Below are 16,307 nucleotides of genomic sequence, written 5' to 3'. Positions count from 1 at the left end.
TATTTAAATATAAAGGATAATGTGTCAATAATTGGGACAGGGTCGCTAATTGGGACATTTACCTTACTTCGCGCGTAAAAAACGTTACGATTCGCTGTTCCAAGTGGCGAGAGACGGTCTAAAGCCGTCGCGCATTTCGGCGGAACGAATTAAAGAAATTAATAATAATTAATTAATTGGTGCTGCGCCTCGGCAATCAATTGTTTATAAACTTTTCTCTTCGCACCTATCGCTTCGCCAAAACGCACGGCGGCCTTTAGCTTCGATGACGATACCGTAAAAGTGGATCCTCTATGGTTGACGCGTGATCTCGCGCCCAGAGGCTAGATCCGCCAGGGGGTTCGCGATGCGCGACCGACGCCACGGAGTGACCGCTATATTAATTCGCGCATTAACACCTTACCACGTTAACTGCCGTATAAAATCACTTCCTCCACGGGATGGGAACACCTGTCGAACGGCCCCGTATCGTTCCATGCGCAACGTTCGATCTCACGTGAGCGGCGGACATTCGCCATCGTGGCCCGCAACCGTTCATTATCGCGCCGCGTCTCGGCCGTTCGTTCCGCGAGGACGAGGGGCGAGCGATGGAAAAACGATGGTCGCGTCACAGGGCTGGGAACAGGGTGAATTAATTTTGCCGCGGAGCGCGTAGGGGTGAACTCGCGCGGAAGAAAAGGAAAATGTCTCACCTCGGCGGCTCCTGCACTTGCGGGATGAAAAAGTTGGCGAAGAATGGCAGAATGCGACGTGGTTCGTGCAGCGCCGGCAATTCTCGCCGGGAACGGAAAGCGCGACGCGATAAACGACGCATTAGCAGATATAATAAGCAGCGCGCGTACCAAAGGGGAACGAGCGTATCGAGGACACGCGAGGGCACGACTAAAAGGGCCCTGGGCTCGTTACTTCTGGAAAGCGGCTCCTTAACTCGCGGCAAGGTCGATAACGGTTCCCATGTGCGCTCAAAGATCCCCCGGCCCGTCTCGAAAGGGGTGACTGCGTGTACACAGGGGTTCCCGAGGTCTACGCCCTCTTTGGCCGCACCCCTAGCCTAGGATTAAGGGCTCCCACTCTCCTCTATCGCTCGCAAGGCTCGCGAGGGGCGGAGTGACGTTTGGAATGTTTTCGGTGTGCCGTATCTGAATTTCATTATCGATAAATCGCCGTCTGGACAGCTAGAATTTTCTTCCCCCTCGCGTGACGTTTCACCGATTCCCTCCGCGATCCCGCGTTTCCGGGATCTACGTCTACCGTTTCCTCCCTTTCCCCGTTTCGCGCGTGTGCTTCTGTGTTCGTGGGAATTTTGAACTTTGGTAGGAGGCACCTCCGTCAGTGGACTCGTCATTTTTTTATTTCGCAATTTGTGACTTCTGCCATGGTTTGAGCATTTAGATTCCAGCGTGCTGGAGCTGGCTCGCCCCTTCCACCCCGTTTTTGCTTCTCCTTTGCACGTCCGTTGGGGCCAACGCGTTTGCGATTTGGCGGGAATTTTGAGATTTACCTGAGTGGAATTCACCGACGACGTGTAAACTGCCCGATTCCTCTGGTCGATTTGGATGCTCAGCATTCACGGGCGGAAAAATCAGCGCTCGTGCACGGCCGTGGAGGTGATCGTTGACCGAGCGAGTCCAGGCTTCATCGTCGACGATCACGTTCGCTTAATTATTTACGTCTGCTCGTAAATTACGCTTGTCGAACGGGGGTTATTGATGAGATTGTTTCGTAAGTCGATTATAAGTTGCACGCGCGTTTACCGGCGATTAAGTTCGCTCGTGTGTGTCGTGGAACGCGTCGACTATCGTAATTCCCTGGGAAGAGACCCCGGCTAGCCGATCAGCCTGGCTATCTTTTAATTTTTCTACTTCTCTAATTGCCGACTTATTTCCCTTTTCCCAGAAGTCCCGTAATCGATAACTTATTTCCTTTTTTCAGCAATTACGGGGTAACGAGAGCAAGCCAATATTAATCCTGCCCACTCTAGCTGCCTTCCCTTTACCGTTCCAATCTTAATCGCTTCATTAACGATTCGGGAGTTTTTCCACATCTCGATAGTTAAATATATAATCAATAAATATCGGACGCTCTCGCGTTGAGCAAACGAGTAAACAAAGCACGCGGTATACATCCACTCTTATCCACCATACGTTTTAATTTAAACAGTCCCGCTCTAAAACATCCCCGCAAACCAGCATGGAAAAAAAGAGGACGAAAGAAATTCTCCCGCAAAATATTTAAAAGACCAGTAGAGAGCACGCGTGGCTTGAACCACCCCTAACGCACGCAACGCGTCTGTTTGCAAACTTCAAACGCGCGTCCCCGACTTTAATTTCGTTGCACACCGAAGTTCATCGTGTATGAAGAACGCGGGCACACGAACGTTGCCCGCAACTCACCGCAGCTGATGAGAGAGGGAAGAGAGGGTAGTATAAATGGGTAACCAGCCGACCACTGACGTCCCTTTACCTTCGGAGCCGATACTTTATCGTCGACATCGATGCACCGACGGAAATGGTCCTTTTTTCCCCCCCCCGTGCCGCGCGGCTATTCGGCTGGCTGGCCGTTTCCAAGGGTGGCGATATTTCGGGGGTTCGCATTGTGGCCGCGAGCGTCCGCGGGTGACTCATTATTTTCGGCTAACCATTCTCATCCTTCCAAGCCCATCCACCCCTCGGCCGTCGAGGAACACGCACGCCGGCGAAAACACGAACGGGACGCGACGAGGGGAAAACGGAAAACGCGACTGTGTGCTGGAATCTCGATACACGGGAACCACCACCCACCCCCTGTCCGATTTCACTTGGCTGCCGTATAATAATTTCAATAATCCCGGGACCCCACGATGCCGGGATTAATACCTATCCCGAACGACGGAGAAAGGTCGGGCGGTTATGGGGGTGGCTTTGGGAGAGGGATAGACGAGTGGTTTGGCATTGAAAGAAGAAGGGCGCCGATTAATTTCAACTCGTTGCGAGGTCCACCTTTCCCTCCCGTGCGCCCCTATCCGCCCTTGTGGACAAAGGGGAGGATTTCCTTGGTTCCTCCAGTGATTTTCTTTTTGTGTGTTGTTTTTCCTTCTTTGATTGGGGGAACGGAGGTGGAGGACGGGGCAAGATGGTCCTTGGCAGGATTAATTGGCGGAGCGCGTTTGTGGCGTGAGGGTTAATTGATTGCAGGTGTTCGAGGTGCTTTTGTTGCGGATTTTTCGGGTGGATTGCGGGGGTGGAAGGATCTTCTGATAAGTAATAGGTATATCAGAAATGTGTGATTGCGTGGTACCTGTGACACAGTAGTTCCCAAGATGTGGGTCGCGGAGTGTTCTCTGAGCAGTTATCGCGGTTATTTTTAGTGGAGGATCCTGGTTATCCTAATATAACACTGTCCAACACGATTTTTGTTCCGGAATATCCACTGGGTGATTCTTGTAGAGTTTTCGCCCTCAACACGAATTCGCAAACCGTATGTCGCCATCACCCTCAGTTCTTCAGAAATTCGATTTTGAAAAAAACTGCAAACTTTCAACTTTGAACATCTTTTGTGTGGAAACGGTAGGGTAAAGGACCCAATTACTGACACCTAACCAATTACTGTAAGCTATTTTACTTAAAATAACGAATAAATAAACTATAGTTAGTTTATTTAATTTACCATACCGTAAAGACAAAAAACGTTGGGAAGCACTGCTGTGACATGAGTCAAAGCTTCCCCTGACCACTCGCAACTATATTATCCCCTGCGTCAGAGTATATTTTATTACTTTTGTCCCATTTTAATCACGAGGAACATGATAACGAAGCCCAGTTCGAATCCAAACAAGAGCACACCCCATCCAACAAAGGCTGGCAAATTTCCCCAATACTCGAATAAAATAGAGCAAGAGAAAGGACTAAAAGAAGAATCATTAAAGAAAAGCGCAGCCGACTGCGGAGACTGTGCACAGCACTCCGATGCAATTGCCTTTCGACGCATGCCGAAGACTTGGAGGAACACGAAGAAAAGCGAGGCCGTGGAAACGAGTCCACCCCGCGGAGGGAGGTGAACGAGGGTGGTAGAAAAAGGAAACGGCGGGTAAACAGGCGAGCGAAGGATAAGGGTGCCTTTACACGGGATGAGATTCGATCCCGCGGAGAAGAGGCGAATTTGGCTACCTAATTCGCGAAAGAGGAAGTCTGAAGGGGGTGGTGCGGCCGCGTGTCCCTCGCCACTGCCTACGAAATGGGATTACACGCGAGATCCTACGCTTCAAACGCCGCTTTATTCACCCCTGCGCGCGCGGCGACGAATTGACAATCGACAGAATTGATACAGCGCCACGTGCGCGCGCCAACCACCCCATACGGTGGAAATTGCATCGCAGCGTCGCGCAACCCACGGAGTCGAGCCTCCTTTTTCACCCCATTACCGAATTTCCGGCTAAGGGGGCTGCGGAGAGGTGGGCAGGGAATTTATGCGCACCGGATGCTCGATCGGACGAAAGGGATGCTCGCTCTCTCCTTCGGGCAATCTTTAAATTGTGCCAGTAAAAGTTTACGCGCGCATTACACGACCGCGATGCCAATCGCACTGAGTGCTGGCGGAAAGCTGGGAATGATTGTAGGGGTTGTTCGTATGGAACCGTGGCGTGAAAGTTTAACGTTGCGTAAGTACCGCTGTAGTTAATAGTTTCGGGGGTTCTCGGGGTGTGAACCCTGTCTCTTTGGAAGGTATTTATGAACGTTGTTGGGGAGGTGTTTGCGGCGTTCGTGTCTACTATAGGATAATGATAATATAATATAATATATTTACGCGACAAGCCCATTACAACAAGTATGTGCAGTGCAGTAATTTGCACAGACAATATAGGAACAAACACCGTGTTCGAATCAGCAAAAAAAACAAGTAAAAATATATTTATAAGGAGTATAAAGAGTTCGGCGTGCCGGTCAGGCGTAGGTCTGGAGTGTAGGTCTGGGTTACTCTAAATAATGCCATCAAGAACCAAGACTTTCTGAATGTTCTGCTTAAAACTAGAGAGGTAATCGGCAAAAAAAATCAATGTTTCCATGATACCTGTTCGCGAGATCGCATATTCTGTGTAGGGGATCCGTATTTCCGACCCAGGAGGAGTAGCCAGGAGATCTAACAAGGGGAGTATGCCTTGTAGCGCGTACAGGCACGCTGGTGATGATACTGGTGGATTTCAAGAAGAGCTTCTTTAGTGTTGTGTTCTTTACTTCAGCCGAGCTCCTAGTGAACTATCTATCTGGAGCGACACTGCCTTTCGTGTGTCGTTGCATCAGCTTGTTCGACGAGCGTAGCGGAGATGACTCAATAGCGACAGCGATCAAGGCGTTTACGATTAAATGCAAATGCGAGGAACGGTGGGAAATTAAGCACGAGTCGCGGTTTGCTTGCACGGAGAATCCTTTCATCGTGTGTCTACCTGTCGCAGACTCGCGTGAAGGGACTCGAGGAGAAGAGCTTCGAGTTCTATTGCAGAGCTCGGTGATGCACGCTCTTTTTTTATTATTATTAAATGACTTTATGGCACCATTATAATTAAAATTAAAATTAAAAGTACAATGACAAGTAGGCGAGGTTCAGCATTAACTGCTGCTCTACAACCTAACCTGAAGAGCCGTTGGAAAATGGAAAAAGAGAGGTCTGGGTTAGGTTTGCTTTGCTGTGATTGTGCAGTACTCGCAATTGTAGATGCGGTTCTACTTTAGTAGCAGTTATTCCTTATCGGTGGACTTCGCGAGTGAAGACATATTCTTCAGATAAGTGACCAGTGGGAGACCTTCAACCCTGTCGCCTCACGCGATTCCCTAATCTCGCGATGCGTTAAACTCGACTTCATTGAACACGACATCGAAGAGTGCCATCGCTAATTGCATCGGTGATCGAAAAATTCCAAAGTGAAAGGATACCCAATTGCCCGTGCAATTGGTCCTTGAATTCCAATTAAACGATCGATTACAAATGATTTCGAAATTCCTGCGATTCGTGATAATTATCTGAGCAGGCCACCGGTGTATAATTATTGCAATGGAAACAAAATCACTTATTCGGGTAATTATTACGTAACAGGATATCGGATGCTTGTTTGTGCAGTTATATCTTTTAATTTCTCCAATCTCCAAGTCAAGTATTAATCGTCAACTATAATATGGGGAGAATAATCCGTGAAGACGGAAAAGTATAAAAAAGATGCAATCCAAAACAGAAATCTACTTAAGTAGGTTCCTCGACACTAACATCATTCGCGCTCAAAAATTGTGTAACTGAAGAAATGTGATGTAAAAAATATTATGATAGGAATATTATACTGGTGGAGGAAGGAGGTAAGAAATTGCTAAAACTGCAGGAGTTTAAATGCTAAACGATGTAAGTGCAAGAAGTGAAAATTTTAATTATTCTCTTCTTACTTATACCCTATCTCAGCTCTGTCTTGCGACAGCTCTAGAAACTAAAATAAATTATTCCAGCCCGTACCTACAGCGTTCACCACCCTGTTCAACATGAAATACACACCCCTTTCCATTAAGAATATAATTTTCCATTTCTCCGCCACTTACATCCTCCGCCATTTCAACTCCTCAATTGTAAATGATCCCAAGCGATACCCCCTCGTGCTTCGAAGCGCAGGCGTACATCGAAAGCTCCGTCGAACCGTTGCACAGTATCGAGGAAGCTGGCGAACGTGCCCCCCATCAGCGAACGAAATAAAAAGAGTCCGTCTCAGCTGTTTTTAAGTCATTCGAAGCAGACTTTTCTGTTTCGGAGGGCCACTGAAAGCGATCCAGGGTGGAAAGGCCGCGTCGCAACAACTTGGCCGGGGCTCGGCCGGCTTTCATTCCGCGGCATTCGCGGGCAGCCCTCTCCTCGCTGGGAAAAAAGGGAGACGCTACTTAATTAAAGCGGCGAGCATCGTCTCGACAGAATCCGCCCGAGTGGCACTCGACGCTGGTCCTACGTTCTCGAGGAATCCTTCCATTCAGCCTCGAAGAAAGCACCGCGTCCTCTCGTGATTACCGAAAGTACCGCGAGTGGGCACATTCAACGTTCCCCTGAATAACCTCCACGCACAACAGGCCTAGCACGTATATATATATATATATTTGTTGCAATTTCGCTGAAGAAACGCAGCAACCGATGCAACCATTTAGAAATTTCAATCCGCTCGTCGAGATCTTCAAGATTACTCTTGCCGCGGTCTGTACCCACATTGGAAAGATTCAGCGCGCAGTTGATACTCGACGAAGCAGCAATGATCAGCCGCATTGTTGAGCATCCTCCTCGGCGCGAGTACCACAAGTTAACTACTTCCTCCATTAGCACGCAATTATTCGCGTCCCTAATTGCCGAGTTACGCAATGTTATTCTCTCCGTTCGCTTCTAATTTCTGATCGAATTAACGTACCTCCCAGTCGCTCTTCGACATCAGGAAAGCTCGCCTGCGATGTTCAGTGTCGATGAAAGAAAGAGCGTCGAGCGATTGCTGGCCCCCACGCTTAAATTCCAATCGAAGTCCACGGCGGCGTGAAACGTTGCGCGTGAAAGTGGCATCTTGGAGAGCGGGGACATTAAACGTCAAGCGTAATGCAATATATATCGGCTCGTCTCTCCTCCGATGCCGCTTTGTCGCTGCAAGTGTCTGGCCGCGAGGAAATGCGATTACGCGCGGCCGAATTTCGGATTCACCCTCGCGGCCGCCGTTTTATCCGCGCATTATTCGAATCCACTTTGAGTCCCCCTCGTGGCGCAAGGACACCCGCTCCGCCATCCGGCGGCGTCCTGCGGGCCGCAGAGCCGGCCGAAATGCGCTTTGCGATTTAAATTTTGTCGCGGGACAAATTGCCTGACAAATCGGATTTTCACCGCGCCACGGCGACGCACCATCGCCAGCCACGATCAAAAGCCTGCCCCCCCCCACCCCTCTTCTTTTTCTCTCTGTCGCTTTGTACCCTCTTCCGGACCACAATTCCCTGGCAATCCAATCGCTCGACTGTCCGAAACGGTTTGCTCGGCACCATCGTGAAACCTTCTCCCGGCCTGTGGAACTTCATTATCTCCTTTTCGACCCTGCTCCTCGAACGATTAAGCGTCGCGGTTCTAAGGTACCAGTTTTCGATACTGCTTGCAAGTTGCGCGGTAGTATGCGCGCAGAGGGAACAGAAACGTGGAAGAATGATCGTTTGGACGACTTACGTCATCGCATATTGGGCCGCAGTGAATAATTTATTGACATTCGCGCCAAAAAATAGGATAAAATTATTCCTGTCTAATTATGTATAATTTAATATTTTGTACGTTTATTTATTTTGTAATTTTTGTTTACTCAATTGTGATAAAAAAATTGAAAACTGTTCCTTTGGTAGTTTATTTAATGCCCTTTTCAGTGGTTTAAGTCGCATGTTGGGGAAACTTTTCGTTTCGAAGGTAGAAAGAAAAGTTGAATAAGGTGAATGACCCAATTTCTGCTCATTTAAGAGGTAACTCGTCATAAAGAAGGTGTAAAAAATTTGTTTGGGATCAAAATTTGCAGAGTAATTGATTAATTCTTTAATAATAAATCAACCAATTGAAAAACTATTTAATAAAAATATTTCAAGATGTTTAATTATTAGTAATTTGTAATTAAATATATAATGCTCTAAATGTCCGTATTTCTGCTCATGAAGGTAGCCAAATATCACTTTTTTTAATATCGATAATCGCATTAAATAAAGTATCAAATGAATAGTTTTCAATTTTTCATCACAATTAAGTTAAAAAAATAAATAAATGTAAAATATATTAAATTATATATAATTAGAAAGGAATAATTTTATCGTATCTTAAAAGTAACACCTTTGGGTGTCACAAAATAATTCAATCCGGTCCACTGTGCGTCGGACCACTGTGCCGAGTGATTTGAAAATTTCTCGTAACCCAGAAAGTTTCTCGTAGCGACTCGAGTTTTTCGCGATTTTCTCCAAAACGGACACGGCGACCGTAATCACTCTGGTATACAAATACTTATAATATTTCTCAGATGAGTGCAGGCTTTTAGTATCACTAGAATATAAAGTATCTAGTCTCCAGACTCTTCCCTCTAAAATCCTTCGCCCTGGTGTCAGTACCCTCTCGACGTCGAGCGACAATCCTTTTCCCTCGCCAGCGGAGTGAACAATGGTGCAAAAAAGGCAGCCGCGAAGCGCTAATGAACGGCGGTGCTCGAAGGTTGCCGGGACGCGAGGCATTCGGTACTGGATCGGCGATTAACTTAATCGCTCGGTCGCGAAGATCCCATTCAGGCTGAATGATTATCCGTAAACTTACACCTGTTACGATTCATACGACGTCCGGTCACGAACGCGAAACGAAACGCGAATGTGCACGCTGCATAAACTTGATTGCAATGATCGTTAAGCCGGATAATTCTCGTTGCAGAATAGTTTGTCCCGATAGGTTCGTTCTAATTACGAGTCGACTGAACGGAGAGCTTGACTGCTTTGGGATCGATGTCGCCGATCCGTCGCCTCGCCCTCTTCCATTTTACCATTTCGTGTCCTTCTTTGATCTCTGCCCTGGTCCTCTCCCAACCTTTACACATCTCCCTTGTCGCCGTCGTTAGGCTCCATAGACGCGCCTGCCCCTTCGCGAGAGGATTTAATAAAGTACCTTCGAGGAATCATCGGGCAAGGTAAGTTATGGCCAGGAGACGCGCCCTCTGGCCAGGGATTTGTCCCTATTGTACGCTGGCCTCGCCGTAATCCCCGGTCCTCTCGCTGTGACACTTGTCACCCGATTTTATCGCGTCGTTAAAACGTACCCCGGTCCCGGTATCGACATCAACGCCGCTTAATTGTGTATTTATTGCCGCTATGGAATCCCAAGCTTCGCGCCGCGGCTTCCTCCATTTAACATCGGACCCTGATGATGTCCACCGAGGTCCGCTGGCACTTTTCTTGGAAGATGCAGAGGATTCAGATTTGTGTTAAGTTTGGGAGGACCGGCCTCCGCGAGCAGAGCTTTGGGCGCAGGATAATAAGTATTTACTGTTACTTCGTAGCCGGAGAATGCTTACGGTAAGTCGACGCGCGCACGCCTGTTTATATTATCCTTCGAGGAACGCGTCTTAAATCGAAAAGATCGACGACACCGTGGTCCCCGGCCTTTCAAGTCCAGATTCCATCGTAAAAAGGGAGGAGGATCGCGGCCACGCTAGTTCCCCGATAAATCACTATAAGTTTCCCATTACGGGAGCACGGGACGCCGGACACATTCGCCGGTTCGCCCCGGGGGCGGAACTTGATGGCCCTGGAGCGTTCCTCGGACGGTTCTCGCTGTCGCGTCGCTCGTTACGCGGCCGCTCTCGGTGATTTAACGATCGAAAATTGCGAGACGCCCGAGATTTTCGGCCGGTGTCCCGTTACCGAGGCGAAATTTATTAAAGGGAGGCCACACATACGCAACAGGATGGCCCCCATTGTGGACCGTGCCTCGTAATTAAGACCTTGCTCAGAGAGCCGCGCGCGCTAATTATGATTACCGGCGCGTGCGTGTGCACGCACGATGCCCCGCTGAAAATCGAAACCGCTGGCCCAGAAACGGCCCTCTCGATCACTTCCCGTCCCTGAAACCTATTCTTTTCTTGCGACTGGTGCCTGCATTCGCCACGGATCACTGTTGCACTGTACTTTCAAGAGGAATATTCCCTGCGAGACTAAAGTCGAGGCAGAGATTAAAATGCAGATTTGATTCAAATCTGCTCGTAAAGAATGTATCGGAGTAAAACACCCCAGCGTGCCGGAGCGGTTTCGAGGAATCGTAATTGCCCGAAACGCCCGTCGAACAGGAACACCGTGAAGAATTAATTTTTTACTCGATGCCGGCAGCGAGTCCTTAATTTCAACGTCCACCGGGCGCACCTTTAATCCATTAATTATCGGGGGACATAGCTCGGCTAATGGCTTACATAAAAATCTTACGATGTCCCCGATTAAGGAAGCAAAGGCCCCGATAACAGAGTCCACTCGGGCCCGATGCAACGCTCGCTGCTTCTCGGCGGTCGTCGTGCCGCGCGTCGTTTCCCGGCCAAATTGCTCCGTACAAATTGATATTTACGGTTTATGTTAATTCGAGTGGAACCGGGCCTTTAATAAATTCTGCGGTATCAATCTTTCGCCGCGTCGCGTCGCCTCGCAGTTCGTGCGATCGTAATGAAGTACTCGCGCGCGGCTTCTTCATCGCTTCGCTCTTCTTCCTACCCGTGGACGCAATATTTGAGAGGCAATTATGGATTCAAACGTTCGTCTGGTTTCTGTTTGCTTGCCAGAAAAGGGGGATATCCTTCGACGTGGGAAGAGCAATCAGCCAGCCGGGTATAAACGTCACAAATGATCAATTAATTATAGGAGAAGAAAAATTGCGAGGATGCGATAAACCCAGGGATACTCGGGGTTCAAGCGGGATCACCTGTCGCGAGAGAAATTCGAATAAAGATATCGCCGCAGTAAACAAGCACTTGGGATTCTTTGAATCGCAGGGCAGAAAGGGGAGGATAGAGAGAATTTGATGGTAAATGCGACCACCTGTCGCACGGAGCGTTTCATTAAAGATACTGTCTCCATAAACAATTGATCTCGAAGCTTTGAATCGTAAGAATACGAGAGGAACATAAACGTTATTCGAAACATAAATGGAATCACCTGTCGCGTGATATAGATATCACGATAGATCAATCAGATTTGCAGAAGAGGTAAATTATTTTATAGAAATGGTCACTGAAGAAACCAAGGGAAGAGACACAAGAATCAGTCGATCACCACCTTCCTATAATGCACTTAATTCTGTTTCTACTAGTTTAACCCTCACCCGTCCTTTTTGTCAATTGGACAAAATTTTTCTCACAAAAATGACGATATTCTAGAATATGTAGGTAAATTTACCTGAAGCTCCTTGAGGCTGTATTATTTGTGAACGATGTGAAATTTCATTGTTTATTTTCAATAAAAGAGTTTGCAAAGTCAACGCTATTTATCTTTTCATTATAGGGTGGATGTACCAGTAAATGGACACGTACCAGTGAATGGACATTTTTTTATTAAAATGAGTAAAATATGTTGTTAAAATAAGCAACTACTTAATTAGAGACTTCTTTTAATTTCTTGCTTTATATCCAAACAATTTCTGCACAATGTGGGATCAGTCACGCTGTGAACATAATTTTATAATAGTGTTCATTCATTAGCCTTAAGTGTTCATTTATTGGTGCAATTAAGTTCGGAAACTGAGAGACGGATGGGGGTTAAAAAGTTGATAGGTACCGTGCAAACAAGAAATAGAGCATTGAATTTCATTTCTTCTGGGCGATGTTAGTTGAAAATCGTGAGAAACAGAATTAAGCGTAGGTACAACCATTGCACATGCAAGAAGACAGGAAGAATAGGTAACTGAGAAGAAGCGTTCGAACTGTTCCAAGTATCGTTTCGCAAGTTCATGCTCCGTTCGTGCCGCGGGTCCCGAGTAGAGCCCGTGTTCGAGAACGTCTTTCGATTTTCATTCCGCTTCTTTCCGCTAATCGTGACTGAGAAGTCGTAAAAAATAAGGTCGCTTTACGAGTAGCCGGAGATGGTGGTGCGGATACGTCGACAGAAGGGCCACGGGTACTCCGTCGTGTCACGGAAGGTGGTGAGTTCATGAAAAATATGCGTCACGCGAGCTGCCCTCCCCGGCTGCACAGGTGCACACGGCTTCTATCACTCCACGTTCCGCCGTTCCTCCTGCGAGCGTACGTACCCCGACGGCCGTAAAACGAACGACCCAAATCTGTCGTTGCACACAGGCGGGTTCGTTCCTTCGTTCCTCTGTCCTCCGTCGTCACGAACGCTCTGGGGGTAGATAGATGCAATTCACTGACGCAATTTGAGATCCTCTGCCACGCTGGGGTGCGTCCAGTGACATCGGAACGTGGTGGAATGAAGCTTTCTAGCATAACGGTAGAAATCTTGGAAAGGAGGAAAAAAGTTATTGTTCAGGCTATCGCCAACAGACTCCACAGTCTCTAAATTCGATTAGTAGATAATCCGTCGGGCTTTGTGATTTTCCCGGCAGTTTTATTGTGGACCTAGGAACGACTGTCATCATCCACAGCGAAGGGGCAGAAGGTAGGCGAAATAAATCTGAGGGAGAAAGAAAGGGTGGCAGAATTGCGTGGCCGCCGTACCTCGAGGACGACGAAAAAAGGAGCCCGCGTCGTCGGTACAGTTTTTGCCTCCATAAACTCGTTCCTGCTGACGGTTCACCAGGTGGCAGGGTACCCTACCGCCGTCGCGGCACCGTACTCCCCTGGTTTTACGACTTTTCCAGAATTTTAACGACCGCACTAAATGCCCTCTTATGAATTTTCTCGTCCCGATGTCGTGGAGTGTGTCGAACCATTAAAAGTGCGGGACTCTAAACGGTGAGTTTAAGAACCGATGAACAGTCGGGAAATCACGAAATATTTGGGTTTCCCGCGAGGGTTCCTACTATCTGTGCATGCTTACCGACTTGTTTGGAAAAGTTTAAAAATCATCTCCCTTCATACTTCAATCGCAAGTTTCACCAGAAAAGAAAATTCAGCAAATTTTGCACCTCTTCGAAGCTCCTCTAGAGCTTCGCTAGAGTTCCTCCAGAGTTCCTCCAGAGTTCCTTCAGAGTTCCTCCAGAGTTCCTCTAGGGTTCCTCCAGAGTTCCTCCAGAGTTCCTCCAGAGTTCCTCCAGAGTTCCTCCAGAGTTCCTCTAGAGTTCCTCCAGAGTTCCTCTAGAGCTTCGCTAGAGTTCCTCCACAGTTCCGCCAGAGTTCCTCCAGAGTTCCTCTAGGGTTCCTCCAGAGTTCCTCTAGGGTTCCTCCAGAGTTCCTCTAGAGTTCCTCCAGAGTTCCTCCAGAGTTCCTCTAGAGTTTCGTTAGAGTTCCTCCAGAGTTCCTCTAGAGCTTCGCTAGAGTTCCTCCACAGTTCCTCCAGAGTTCCTCCAGAGTTCCTCTAGGGTTCCTCCAGAGTTCCTCTAGGGTTCCTCCAGAGTTCCTCTAGAGTTCCTCCAGAGTTCCTCCAGAGTTCCTCTAGAGTTTCGCTAGAGTTCCTCCAGAGTTCCTCTAGAGCTTCGCTAGAGTTCCTCCAGAGTTCCTCCAGAGTTTCGCTAGAGCTGATCTAGAGCTCCTCTAGAGCTCCTCCATAGCCTGCGCAACAGAGTGCAATATTTCCACGCACATTTGAGTGTCACATCGACCACCCTGTGCTCAATCAACAATCAAACTACTGGCGCAGGAAAGACTGGAAGAAGTCTGTACAGTGAGCGCGGTAATGAACCTCTGTACCGAGAATTTCCAACGCATCCCCAGCCGGCACAATGTAGAAGAGAAGGGTGACCCTCGCGCCCGCGTAAAAGGCAAAAAAACGAGGGGCACGTCACTCGCGCGAACACGCGTGTCTCGTTGATGCGCGCGGCCGTGACACCCGCGCGGATTCCACGTCGCGAGTTCCGCGCAGCACTGTCTCTGCCGTTAAATTATTCATTTACGCGTGTCGCGGCGCGGTCGTCACGGGGAGAGAAACAGCGGGGTGGAAAAAAATGAGGGGAGCGCTCGCTAGGCGAGAGGGACACGCTCGGAGGGTAGCTTTACCAGCCGTTCGACGAAACAGAGCCGGGAAATGGCGTGTGTGATTGAGAGCGGAGTAACGGAGAGAGTGTTCTGCAATGTTTAACAAAGTAAGAACGAAGTGACTATACTCTTGCCTCTAAGATGGAAACCGGATCGAAACTGGCAGCCAAGATGGAAGTTCTCGGAGGAGAGCAGCGTGACGAAGTGAAATGAAGGAGAAGAAGACGCGGAAGAAAGAAACCGGAATACCGCGTGAAAGTTTCGGCCAGCGGGGGCGAGAAGTGCGATCGAGGTGAAACGGCGGGAGAGTGATAGAGAGGAAGAGGCGACACCCCAACAATGGCAAGGCGGCACGCTCACGCGGTTCCGCACAATGCCAGAACGCGGCGCACTGTCAAAGCGGTGTCAACTGTCGACCCGTTCCGTGGGGTGGCAGACCGTGGAGACACAGAACACGGGATACAAACGACGCCCCGAAGTCGCGGGACGCGCCAACCGTGAAGAACGCAGCGAAATCGCCCGACCGTTTTACGTGCCCTCAGGAATCACGGGCCAGGGATATTTATGCAGCTTTTGGTATTTTACGAGGCCCAATTCCTAGGTGTTCGATCGACGATAGCGACAAGTTCGAACGCGACAATTCAGGGTTGGAGTTTAAGAAGCTATTTCCACCCTTCTAATATCTTCAGTCCCAGTAAATACGTATATCGTTTCGACACTCTCGACGCAACAGAACTCAGAGCAACGCAGCATGTCCTCAGCATCGTTTCCAGCGGACAGATAAGAAGGGGGTGGCAGCGTTGAAGGGGAATCGAGCGGACGGTAATAGAGACGTGAACGAGGGCCGCGACACGCTCTTGCGGAATCTTGGGACGTGATGCGCGTACATCGTGGTTCGTGGATGCACCTCGCCGCGTTTGATAATGCATTAACGCCGGTGGATCAGGGATATTAGCATAGCATACGCCCATCGCATTTGAATTGAGAGGCAGCAGCCCCTCGGTGTGCAAGCAGAAGCGAGGAGAAGGCGTCCCACCGTCTCTTTGTCATGCTAATACCCGGGGCCCTGGCATCCATCCCCGACTACAGAGATGACTCTGCACCGTTTACGCTACTCCACGGCGACGACGAGGAGCAGCAGGACCGACCAGAGCTTCCGGTCGCCCGGAAATTCCTCCGATGAGTTCGCGAGTTTCCCCGATCCCCCAGATAGGTACGCTGCGACTCTGGCGTCTGCCCTTCGCAACTCCATTTCCCTGTGGTTCCTCCGCTCCCAAGGGCTCTGCCATTTTCAAACACCGAGGGGCGGTGGATTTAATTGTAAAATAAAGGTCGTTTAGAAATCAGCACGCTTATCCTCCGAGATCACTGGTCGGTTGTTTTATAATTATTCCTCCGGCTGCTCGTAGCGTCGTGACCTCCTATTGGCACGCCGATGCTCACGATCGCAATTAATGGCGCGTCGATATCGTGGGATAAATGTCTCCGTGCCGGTATGCATTTGCATCGGGGGCGAAACCGACGCTGCGGGCTAGAATCGGTGGATCGCGATCCGGCGACCTTACCCAGAAGAGTTTCTCGCACTCGGTGCCCGCCATCCACGTTTTCTTTCGCAGACGGGCGGAGATCGATGGAAATATTGTGCTCGGTAACGTGGGAATTCGCGGACTCGCCGAACAGTACTAGTACTAATGAAAATTGT

At 48.8% G+C, this 16,307-nt stretch overlaps 1 protein-coding gene across 1 annotated transcript in view; it reads right to left on the bottom strand.

Annotated features, from left to right (window-relative positions):
* Nucleotides 1-16,307, bottom strand: part of LOC143367276 (uncharacterized) — a 256,180-nt gene that overhangs the window by 83,052 nt on the left and 156,821 nt on the right. The gene's annotated exons all lie outside the window — the stretch shown is intronic.

The sequence above is a fragment of the Andrena cerasifolii genome, chromosome 3, assembly GCF_050908995.1.
Source record: "Andrena cerasifolii isolate SP2316 chromosome 3, iyAndCera1_principal, whole genome shotgun sequence".
Classification (NCBI taxonomy): Eukaryota; Metazoa; Arthropoda; class Insecta; order Hymenoptera; family Andrenidae; genus Andrena; species Andrena cerasifolii.
Note: the sequence above shows the minus strand (reverse complement) of the source record. Positions and strands in the feature narration are given on the sequence as shown.